Here is a 10957-nt window from a genome sequence, read left to right on the forward strand (position 1 = left end):
GCTAACTGCCCCATTCAAAATAGGGTTTCATATGAGGCACACATGCGAGTTTGGCCCACGGATTGCCTTTACAGTTGTGTGTAGTGAGGGTCAGCACATTGGCATTAAGGCCAAACACACACACACACACACACACACACACACACACACACACACACACACACACACACACCTACTCTGTGGCTTCTGCTCAGAGGAGCTGCAGAGCTGGGTCTGAGCCAGGGCTCTCCTGTGTCTGAAACACACCCTTCCATTTACCAAGATGCTCACATAGGCACTTTTCTTACGATACCGGTATATTTTTTTATTCCATATCTCTCTGAAAATTTAGGGTGGAAGAACGGTGTGACTTTTCTTATACCAGAATTATTTCATTCATTTATGCTCCTCTATGGGGCCCCTGGAATTCAGCGTTTAGACTCCTGGATCATAGCTGTCTATACCAGTGCCAGGATGATTCCAGTCATTTATATAACTGACGGAAGGGCTACATCACTAAGGTGAGGGAGTTGGGGAAAACATTTACAGGAAGCTGGTGGTGAGACTGAAAACAGTTGTCCAGGAACAGAGCATAGTAGAGAACCGCGGGGCGTGAGGCAGGAAAGAGAGAAGACAAAAGAGAGCCTGGGTTACAAACGGGAGCCCCATTTCTCTCTTCACCCCCAACCCCAACAACGCAAACAGGGTGGGCTTCCACACAGGACCTTCCCCCGGCCTCAGGAAACCACAGGAGCTGTCGGCTCAGCCCTCCACCAGTCAGGTGCATCAGCACGTGGACCAGCGAATCAAGAGCCCGGAGGAAGCCAGGCTCCCCTCCTCAGACTCTAGGAGCTTGCTGGCTGCTGCTTCAGATCTACCTCCAAATGTAGGAAGATATTTGGGGGGCCAAACCTGACCAGAAATCATGCAGAGAAGAGAATTCTGAGAAATCTAACTCCACCTTAGCTAAACAGCACAGAAAACAAAACAAAACAAACCAACCAAACAAAACCAAAACAACACTAACAAAGCACTCCAGCGAGCACTGGTGTGGTTCCGGCCAGTTAGTTATCTGGTTGTACACAGAGTAAGTGTTTGCTGCACTTGTATCAGATGTATGCCTAGATTTCACGTTTTTAATTTTAAGCGTTAAAATAACTTTTAATTCATATTCCTGATCAAGAAATAAATCCTTAATTAAGCGCATTTTTTACATGAGATTAGAGATAGGAACAAAAGGCTAATTAATAAAGATAGCATGAAAGTTAACCATATATGATAGATAAATGCTTCAACTATGAATTTCGGGCAAATGGGTAAAAACAAACAAAAAATAAAAACTATTAACTAAATTATTCAGAGAGTTTCAAGAAATCATATATATTTTTCTTGGTGAACAATATTGGCAAGGAATCAAGAATTAAAGGTAATATGGTTGCATAATACCATTTAAGACTTCATATTTTTGGACCAAAAGAAAAGGGGGGGCGGTCTGTGGTGATATTTCACTTGTGCTGAAATGTGGTGATATTTTATTTGTATGTTAATAAATAAAGTTTGCCTGGAGATCAGAGGACATAGCCAGACATAAACAAAAGTCAGGCAGTGGTAGCACACACCCTTAATCTGATCACATGACAAGCAGAGTCTCTGTGTGTTCAAGGACACACTAGGGAACAACCAAGCATATGCCTTTAATTCCAGTACCAACCATAGAGACCTGAAGGTCTGTACAGACAGGCAGTGACGAGGAAGTGAGGTAGCTGGGCTAAGAGCCAATGAGAAGGCAGAACAGCAAGGCAATGAAGGCACAGGTTGGACAGGAAGAAGCTCTCGCTTGGGAAGCTACGGCGGTGTGGTGAGCTAAGGTTATGTAGTGGCTCTCACTATTTCTCTGATCTCTACGGCTTTCACCCCTGTATTTGACTCTGTGTTTCTTATTTAACAAGACTGTTTAGAAATTCATCTACAGGGGTCTGCACGGGTTCTCACGGTTTTGTCAGACTGAAGCCCTAGGCAAAACCTTCACCCCATGTCACTCATGCTGATCTGGATGCTCCGCGCTCGGCCTCACAAACCAGTGTGTCATGGGACAAGCAGTATTCTGCCACTTAGGGATTAGTGTGTCTAATGAAGAGTCATCCTCAAGCCAGCCACGGATGCTTAAGAGCTTTCAGGAATAAGTTTAATTGTAAAGTGTTGCTAAGTGACAGTTCCTAATTGAAACTGAGTAGTCAATTTCTTTGTGCACATGTCAATCAGAATTCTCTGATAACCATTATGATGGCTATTAGAAATTTAAATGGTACATCCCATTAATCAAATATTTAGCTGAGAAATTCGCAATGTTTTTAAAAAATCAATTCTTTTATTCATTGTCCTAGGATAAATATTACATTCCTGGGCCTTATACACCACAAGTCCAGGAAAAGACCTGAAATCAAAGTCCTTATTTTTTACACCTTCTTTCCTGAAAATGTATAAAATGAAAACTTCCCAGAAAGACCTCTACCCGGAAACTGCCAAGAAAAAAGCACTTTATTTCCCAGAACCCCGGGGATCTGATCATCCCTTTCTGATGCATTCTATTGGCAAGTTCAACAAGGTCTACAGGCACACATCAGACTTGAGGTTTCAAACACACTTCCCTTTAGGTACATGGAAAGAATATTCCAGCAGCATAATCATGTTTAATCATCATCTGCTTTGAATACCTCATTATTTACTGAATAAATGAATTAACTTGTCTGCAAACTAAGCGTGCTACCCCAGTGACTTTAAAAACCTATTCTAGGCCTGTTCTAAAGGATTCTTAAGCACCATTTATTATTCTTGCTTTCAAGCCCCATTAATTAGGACTTACTATCTGAAGTAGATCCAGTTTTAGAATAAGTCACAGCTGGGGAAGATTACCACACAAACAGGAAGCCCTCTGACTCTCTGGGATTCACAGGTCCTGGAAACACAACCAGAAAGGATGGAGTCGAGTTCTCCAGTATGGGAAAATGCAAGGGGCACAAACCGTCACGTAGCAGTTGGTACCAACTAGTGACCATTGCATGTGTTGCTCAGCCCACCTTGCCAACGGATTTCTAACTCAGAGTCTTGCTTTTGGGGTGAAAAGGATTGATGCATGTGTGTTCCTACCTGCAGAAATGTGTGGTCCCTTACAAGAGACAGATGGAAATCCATCTGGTAGCAGTGTGATTTGGATATTTTTTGGTACTTGTCAGTGAACAGCCCACTGACTACCATGATTTCATAGACAACAGAGACAAATAAGTGGTGTTGCAAAGGTCAAATTCTTCTGGAGTTATGCGGCAGTGTCATGGAGTATGTGGTATTAATTGAGAGTTTGGGATGTGTGAGGTAAACAAGGAATAGCGGAAATTCCATTAAGACATTCCTCCTCACTTCTTCCTGCTTGCTCCTGTGTTTATCCAGGGCTTCTCGGCCTTCCTTTAATACAGTTCTTTGTATTAGGATGACACCCAACCATAAAATGATTTTCATTGATACCTCATAACTGTAATTAGCTGTTGTTATGATCATGTAAATACCCATGTTTCCCAACGGTCTTAGACAGCCCCTATTCTGAAAGGGTCACTTGACCCCAAAAGGGGTCAAGATCCACAGTGGGATGAGAACCACTGTGTTTATCTCTCCTTCCTCTCTCCTCTCTTTCTTCCTCCCTCTCTCTTTCTCGTTCCCCCTTTCTCTTTCAACTTCTGTCACCCCCTGCCCCCAGCATATGACCCTCAAGCAGCACACCCTCTACCCAGGCACCAACACCAGGCATGACTTGGTGGCTGCTTTGCAGAGGCAGAGGCAGATGCTCGGCTTTCCCCATATTTACTCCATGACAGTTTCGATGTCACATGTGCCATCACCAGCCTGACACATGCATGCTATCCTCCTTAATAACCCACGGAGGTCATGGGTCAGAGGTTTGGCATAAATGACTGACAGCCAGAGAGGCGCCATACCTGCGATAGACCATCAGCTGGAGTGAAGAGACAGGGCTCTGTGGGGGATTTCTCTCCCACCAAGGAACCTGCACTCGGCATGACCTGCCTTGGAGAAGGCTCCAGACAAGGTCCGTCCTTTTTTACTTCAAGTTCTGCCCTTGTACCATGCTTTCTCAACCACCTGTAATTGCTGTAAATCCATTTTCAAACAGAACGCACTATGCAAACTATGCACAAGCCAAGGTGGGTAAGGAGACAAGCTGCCCCACTGTCTCCCGTCGAGGGGGTCTCCTCTTTCTTCTCCCACAAAGCCCTACGAGGTTAAAGAAGAATGCGGACTCACAGACTCTTAAGACTAGAGGTGACCTCAGGAGATTCTCAGGCCTGCTTTCCGGCATTCCCCACCACTTCAGCTCCCCCCTCTCTTGGCATGTTGGGTTGTTATTGCTGTTTGATTTCAATGAAACCAAAGTTTCAGTGTGATCATTTTCAAGGAGAAATCTAATCGTCAAAGGGACCTGATATTTCACGTCCAATAACCAACTCGCTCTCTGTGTATAAATACCCCTTAATTCTTAATGCCTGTTCATTCCTGGATGATTTTAATTTGTTATCCATTGTTTATTTTTAGAAAAAGTATTGTAGCCGGTAGAGTTTTAGCTCAGACCTATGAATTATTTATTCCCTTCTCCCAGCCCCCTTCTTAGTTTGGTATACTAAGTTTTTAATTTCCAGATAAAATTAAGTGGTGTGTGGGCTGGCCCAGGCCCCCACAGCTATCATGAGGGAGGTAAGACTAAAGCCCCACATGAACCATCTCGAATCTCTCCATTCTAGAAGGATCAGAAAACTGCTCCTGGGAAAAGCCAGATCCATCTGGAGAGGGCAAAGTAGAAGAGATTTTCGGTCACAAGCAGATCCCATTGTTGTTGATGGCTTACACATCCAATCCCAATGCCTGCTAGGAAGGTTCCACACCAGTAGCTGGGTTGATCAGAATGAATCTGATCAGCCACAGTGGTTGGTGGGAGTCAATGAACAAAAAGATTCGCTGACGGTTAACAGTGAGGAATGTGTTCTCCTTGTCTGCCTGGAACTCACAGACAAAAAAGAAACTCAGGGAACACTCTCTGCATTGAGTGAAAAAAGCCAGATATAAAATGGTGCATAATATAGATCCATCTATATAGAATATTCAGAGTATGCACATCCAGAGACAGAAAGCCGGTTACCACCCTGGCTGCCACAGGCGGGAGAGAGCAAAGAATGGGGCTGATGGCTGTGGGTAGAAGGATTCTCGTGAGAATGAAAGCATCCTAAAACTAGACCACATGGAATCTGTGTCATAGGTGGCTGAATAATACTGTGAATTTACAAAATGCCAGTAATGGAAGTTTTTATGTTGTATCTATTTTATCACAAAGTTTTATAAAAGTCGTGCCGGTAGCTTTTAAGAGAGAGATTCTCCCTGGTGGCAATTGTTCCCCCATGCAGGCAGTGGAAAGGTAGGCAGCAGATGGTAGTTGGTCTCTAGAAGAGGAGAGCCCAAGGGTGGGCAGGGAAATGAGAAAGCTCTCAGCTTCTCACTCTTCCAGGAATGTGCCAGAAGGGCCTTCCTTGGCATACCCCCTGGGGTTGAAGAGACAGACAAACATGAACTTAAATCCAACTCTGCCCCCCTGCAGAGGTGACTGTTCCCAGAGTTCCTGGCACATGTGTGGCTGTGTCTGGAGCCTTCTAGGTAAATCTCTACTATGGTCATCAGAAGCCTGAAAGGCAGGAGCTGTTCTCTGCCCCAATTTCTAACTGAGGAGACTGGAGCTTGAAAGGGAAGTGAAGGCTGCCTAAAGCACACAGTCAGCACACAGTGAAGACACAGAGGACCCAGTGCCTCCTCTTCTGAAACAGGGACAGGAGCAGCTACTTGTAAAATCATGAGGCTTAGAAGTAAATTTTGGAATGCCATAGAATTGTGACGATCACTCAGTGACACTCGCTAGATGGTGACTGAAATGGCCTTGGTGAGGGAAGTTTCTTTGCTAGCTAGCCGTAGGTCTCACTACAATCTCAACTGACCAGCTTCCAGTTCAACGTCCATCTGATTTGTACTGTGTTTAGAAGACCATGCCTATGACAATGAATCTACACGCAGTCAAAAGGAATTGGAATATCAGTAATTAAGACAATGTATACCTGGGCAGAAGATGGGTGCCGTTTTGGAGAGCAGGTTTAAAGAGGGCAGAGGGAGGGCAGTGGACTCTTCTGGTTGGTTAGCAATGTTTGCTAACAACGTTACTCATCTTTGGAGAAGGGTTCTGGAGAACCAGGGCCCTCTGACTGCACAGATGCGTAGAGGCAAGCAGTAACGTGCAATCATCACACTGAGTGCAATTTATGGTACATTTATTGAGACCAAGCATTAGACAAAGTGTGTCATATGTACTTTTTTCCCTCAGATACCTACAGATAGTTAAAGGAAGAGGTATCATGGTCCCTGTTCTCTGGTAAGCAAAATTGGAGTCCAGGATCATATGGCTAATAAATAACTAAGCTGGTTAAACCCAGGCCTGAAGTAGCACAAAACCCTGGCTCTTGACTAATATATTTCCCATGAGGGAGATTATTAGCCACTTAGGAGTCCTCATGGCAACTTTTGGCCTGGATAGAAATGGGCTCAATAAATGTCATTTCTATCCAGTCACTAACATTTTCCAAAGTGTGTGTGTGTGTGTGTGTGTGTGTGTGTGTGTGTGTGTGTGTGTGTGTGTGTGTGTTTGGGGGGCGGGGATGGGACTGACTAAGGTAACCTAAGACTAGGTCTTGGCAGACCATCAAGCAGAATACTTTCTGAAGTAGTCTCGACCCATTTCAGGCTAGCATCAAAAGCAGACGAGCCCCACATCAGACCCAAAGGTGCCAACCAGAAATGGGATCTCCTCCCTTGAAAGACAGGTGCCCAGACTTCTTAGGCACACTTTTCCAGGTGGTTCTTACTCCAGTGCATCAGACATTCATAGGCCAAGTGGTGTTGTTGATATGACCACAGGTACAATCGGCCACATGTAGAATTTGCTCTTAAGAACTGCATAGGCCATTGTTAGTCACAAGCAAACAGAATAAACTTCAAAAGCTCCATTTGCTTGTCTTGTATCCAACGAGGTGCAGAAGAGATAACATTCATACCCTCTCATCAGCTTCATCGCGTTGGTCAGCAGAGCAGCAACATCTTGTCTGCGAACACTGCTACTAGGAAAACATTGTGACCACATGTCATCTTAATAGGCTGGGATTAATTACTGGAGTCACTTATTAAACTGTTTAACACTACAGATACTTGAATGATGACAGATAATTGATGGGTGCGCTAACGCATCCTGTGGATCTAAGATGTATCTGCTCATATTAACATCACTGAAATCCAGATGTGCTTTGCTGTCCGAATCAGCGGGGCTGCAATCTTGCCAGCGCTGGTGGTGTCTGTCCACATAGGCAATGCTTTAAATACGAGCCTGGCACTTGCAGAATGATGTCTTTAGCAAGGAAGAAAGTCACGGGGACGGTGGAGGGCAGCTTGAGAGTGCTGAGAAGCCCAGGTGTGTGATGCATGCCTGGGATACCAGCACTCGGGAGGTTGAGGCAGGAAGACTGCTGCAAGTTTAAAGCCAGGCGGAGTTACACAACAAGTATCTGGACAGCCAGGACAAAGAGGAAGAATACAAGCCAGACCAGAACAACAAAAAGCGGTTCAGAACAGAGAGGAAGTCAAGAAGTCCCACTTACTCCTAGCTGAACAGGAACTGGCAACTGATGGCTTTGGAAGAGGGAACATCTGTTTCCTTTGGGGATGCACCCCCGAGAGGCTACCCATGCTCCAGGAGGTGGCTCCACACCCGTGCACACACTGGTAGTACTAAGTGGACTCAGTGGGTTTCACATAAACAAAGAGCACAAGGACTTGAGAGGGAAAAGTGATTGGGGAGGGGAAGCCGGGGAGGGGAGGGAATGAGGAGTGGATTTGAGAAGAACCTTATACACATGTACGGAATTCTCAAATGATAAAAAAAAAAAAATAACGTAGGAGAGAGGGATGGAGGGAAAGAGGGAGACAAGTAGAAAAGAGAAAGGTAGGGGAAGGGGAGGGAGGAGGAGAGGGAGGGAGAGAGGGAGGGAGGCTGTATGTATCACCAGTGTTCTTGATGTTCTTCATGGCCTGGAAGAAAACATGCTGTAGAAAAACATGGTTGTAGACAGCCCTGAACTGAATACTTAAGAGTTGAACTTCAAATGGCAAGTTTTAGAAATGCCCTAACTTACTTCATTCATATTCTCTTCTGTCCGTTATAGGAGTCACACATAGCAACGAAAAACTTAAGGAATATCCAGCTAAGTTGAGCTTTTATTGTGTAAAAACAGTTTTCACTTAAAATCAGAAAGCACCATGCCGCCGCTTAGCTGTATTTTCTGCCTTTGTGGTAAATGACACAGGATGCAGCCATTCACGTCCTAGGTTCAGTCCAGTTCAGGTTACATCACATGTAGATCACAGTTAACTCTAGAGGGATAAAAATAACCAAAACCTCAATTGTTGAAACAAAATGGGTAGAATTTCCTCTCCCTTTAGAAACAGCAGAGCTTACAGTTCACGGTAACACTGCCAGGGGACGCACACCCACAGCACAGACAACAGAGACATCAGGACTCAGGAGTTCCAGTGTCACTTCGCAAACTCTGTACCTTCACCGAGCGATTGCGATTGCAGAGAGGAAAGGGTTAAGCATTTACACTCTAGTGGAGACTGTCCCTCTTTTTACTCCCTTGAACTCACCAAGTCTTGGTTTCTTTGTAAAACAGGCATGTGTCCAGTTCCATCACTGGGTCCTTAGGAGACTGAGAGACAAGCACACAGAAAATGCTTACTAAAAAGTCCCCCATGGTAAGAAGTCATGGATTTGTACATGTTCTGCTCTGACTGTTAATCTTTCTGACTCCTTTACATTCTGGCCCAGTGCTCAACAAATATTTGTTGAGTAAAAAATAAAATAAAATAAAATAAAAAACCAAAATATCGTATTTCTCCATCATTTATAAAAAAGAAGAAAACTTATTCTCAGAAATGAATTATTTAAAAGCTCTAGCTTTAAAGATGCATAATAGCTTTCTCACTGGTGAAAAAGCAGGGATTTGTTGTTTGTTTGGTTTTTTTTTGGGGGGGAGCATTTATGCAGAAAGGGAGATGGAAAAGAAAACCTGTTTTACTGATGGTTCGGCACAAAGTACAAACAACAGCAACAAGATGCAGCGGGGTGGGGGTGGGAGGCTTTCTTTTAGGGTGGAGGGGATAGGATAGGAATAAAGGATGAGAAAAGGGGAACCCTGAATTAATGATAATTTCAATTTCAGTCTTTCAAGAAACAGATCCCATTGTGGGATGGGGTGGGGAGGGAGCTCTTTTAAAGATCTTGAGAATGTTTAATCAAATGGGTCTTAAATGTCAGTCCTCTGTGGGGAAGAGAAAGGGCAAAGCACGCAGCTCCTTCCCCTGTTTGGTTCAGAACAAATGTGTAAGAAAAGCTCAAATTAAAATAAAGAACAACAGTTGTGACCTACCCCTCTCTGGAAAAAAAAATGTGAAAAGCTTTGCCTCCCATGAAAACATATGACATTTTTGAAGGATGGCTGTGGATTGTAGAATCTTATAACCAAATTTTTTTATTCTAAAAAATAGAGTATGTTTAGAACATGCTATTTTGAAGTGTCATTCTTTTATACAATGAGAAACATTTTTTTTCAAATATCCCACATTTACATTACAAACATGTTTTTAGGAAAAAGATCTACCAGACATTAAGTTACAGACAGAAATATACAGCTTCTTCTTTTTTTATTAAGAAAATTTTTCCATTCATTTTACACACCAAAGATCCCCCTCTTCCCTCCTCTTACTGACCCCCAGCCTCCCCCTCCCAACCCCCCCCCACTCCTCCCCACAAGAAGGCAAGGCCTCCCATGGGAAGGCACATCCAATATACAGCTTCTTACAGGGGGCAATAGGGTGAAGGGAAGGGCAGGGCAGGACCAGCAGAACTGGCCCCTCTTCCAGTCAGCTCCCCAAAGCAACTGGGGAGCCCTGAAGATGACTTGTGACCTGTCTGGATTTGAGTTTCTTCATTGGAACATTAAATCCCTTCCAACATTCCCTCACTATAATTTGGACTTCCCCCAAGGTGACCTTAATGGTGATGACAAGTGTAGGGGATAGCATTCAGAGTGCCTGTCACCTCATCATCTCAGAACTCGGACCCGCCTTGCCTCCTTCTACACTTCAAAACAGATGGCAACCTTCTATTGGTGTGCATGTGAATACATATCACACACACACACACACACACACACACACACACACACGAATGCATGTATGCAACACACACACACACACACACACACACACACACACACGCACACACGCACGCACGCACGCGCACACATGAACACACACTTTTCAGGGAATGAATAATAAAGAATCATGCTGTGGGGATTATTGCAGCAGCATTTCATGTGGTGTGTTGGACACAGCCATGTTTTTCAGTGTCAGTTGTGAAAAGGCAAACGTAGAAAGCTCACATCCTTCCCTGGGTCTGCTGGACCACTTAGTATGTCCTTCTAAGGTCAGTATGATGTCCAACCCATAAAACCCTCCTCCTCCACCCTCTGCTGACCAGAGGACAGTGACCCACTTAAGCTCCTCAATGGCACATTCTCAAAGAAAAGGTGCAATTTAATTCTTCCCCTGAAACAGAGCCCATTTGGAGGGACACCAGCCACTAGGGTATTGTTAGTGCCTTCAAATGGCCAACAGGGATTGCTGACTCTGCGCCATCGCAGGAGAGGCAGGAATTCTATTTGAATTACTAACATAACAGATGTTTGCTAGGATCCACCATGCAGGCCGCATACAGTTATGCTAATTTGGCAGGGCTTCTCTTCCAGTTAGCTCAGAGCCATTAGAGCAT

This window comes from Peromyscus maniculatus, chromosome 4 (genome assembly GCF_049852395.1).
Source record: "Peromyscus maniculatus bairdii isolate BWxNUB_F1_BW_parent chromosome 4, HU_Pman_BW_mat_3.1, whole genome shotgun sequence".
Classification (NCBI taxonomy): domain Eukaryota; kingdom Metazoa; phylum Chordata; class Mammalia; order Rodentia; family Cricetidae; genus Peromyscus; species Peromyscus maniculatus.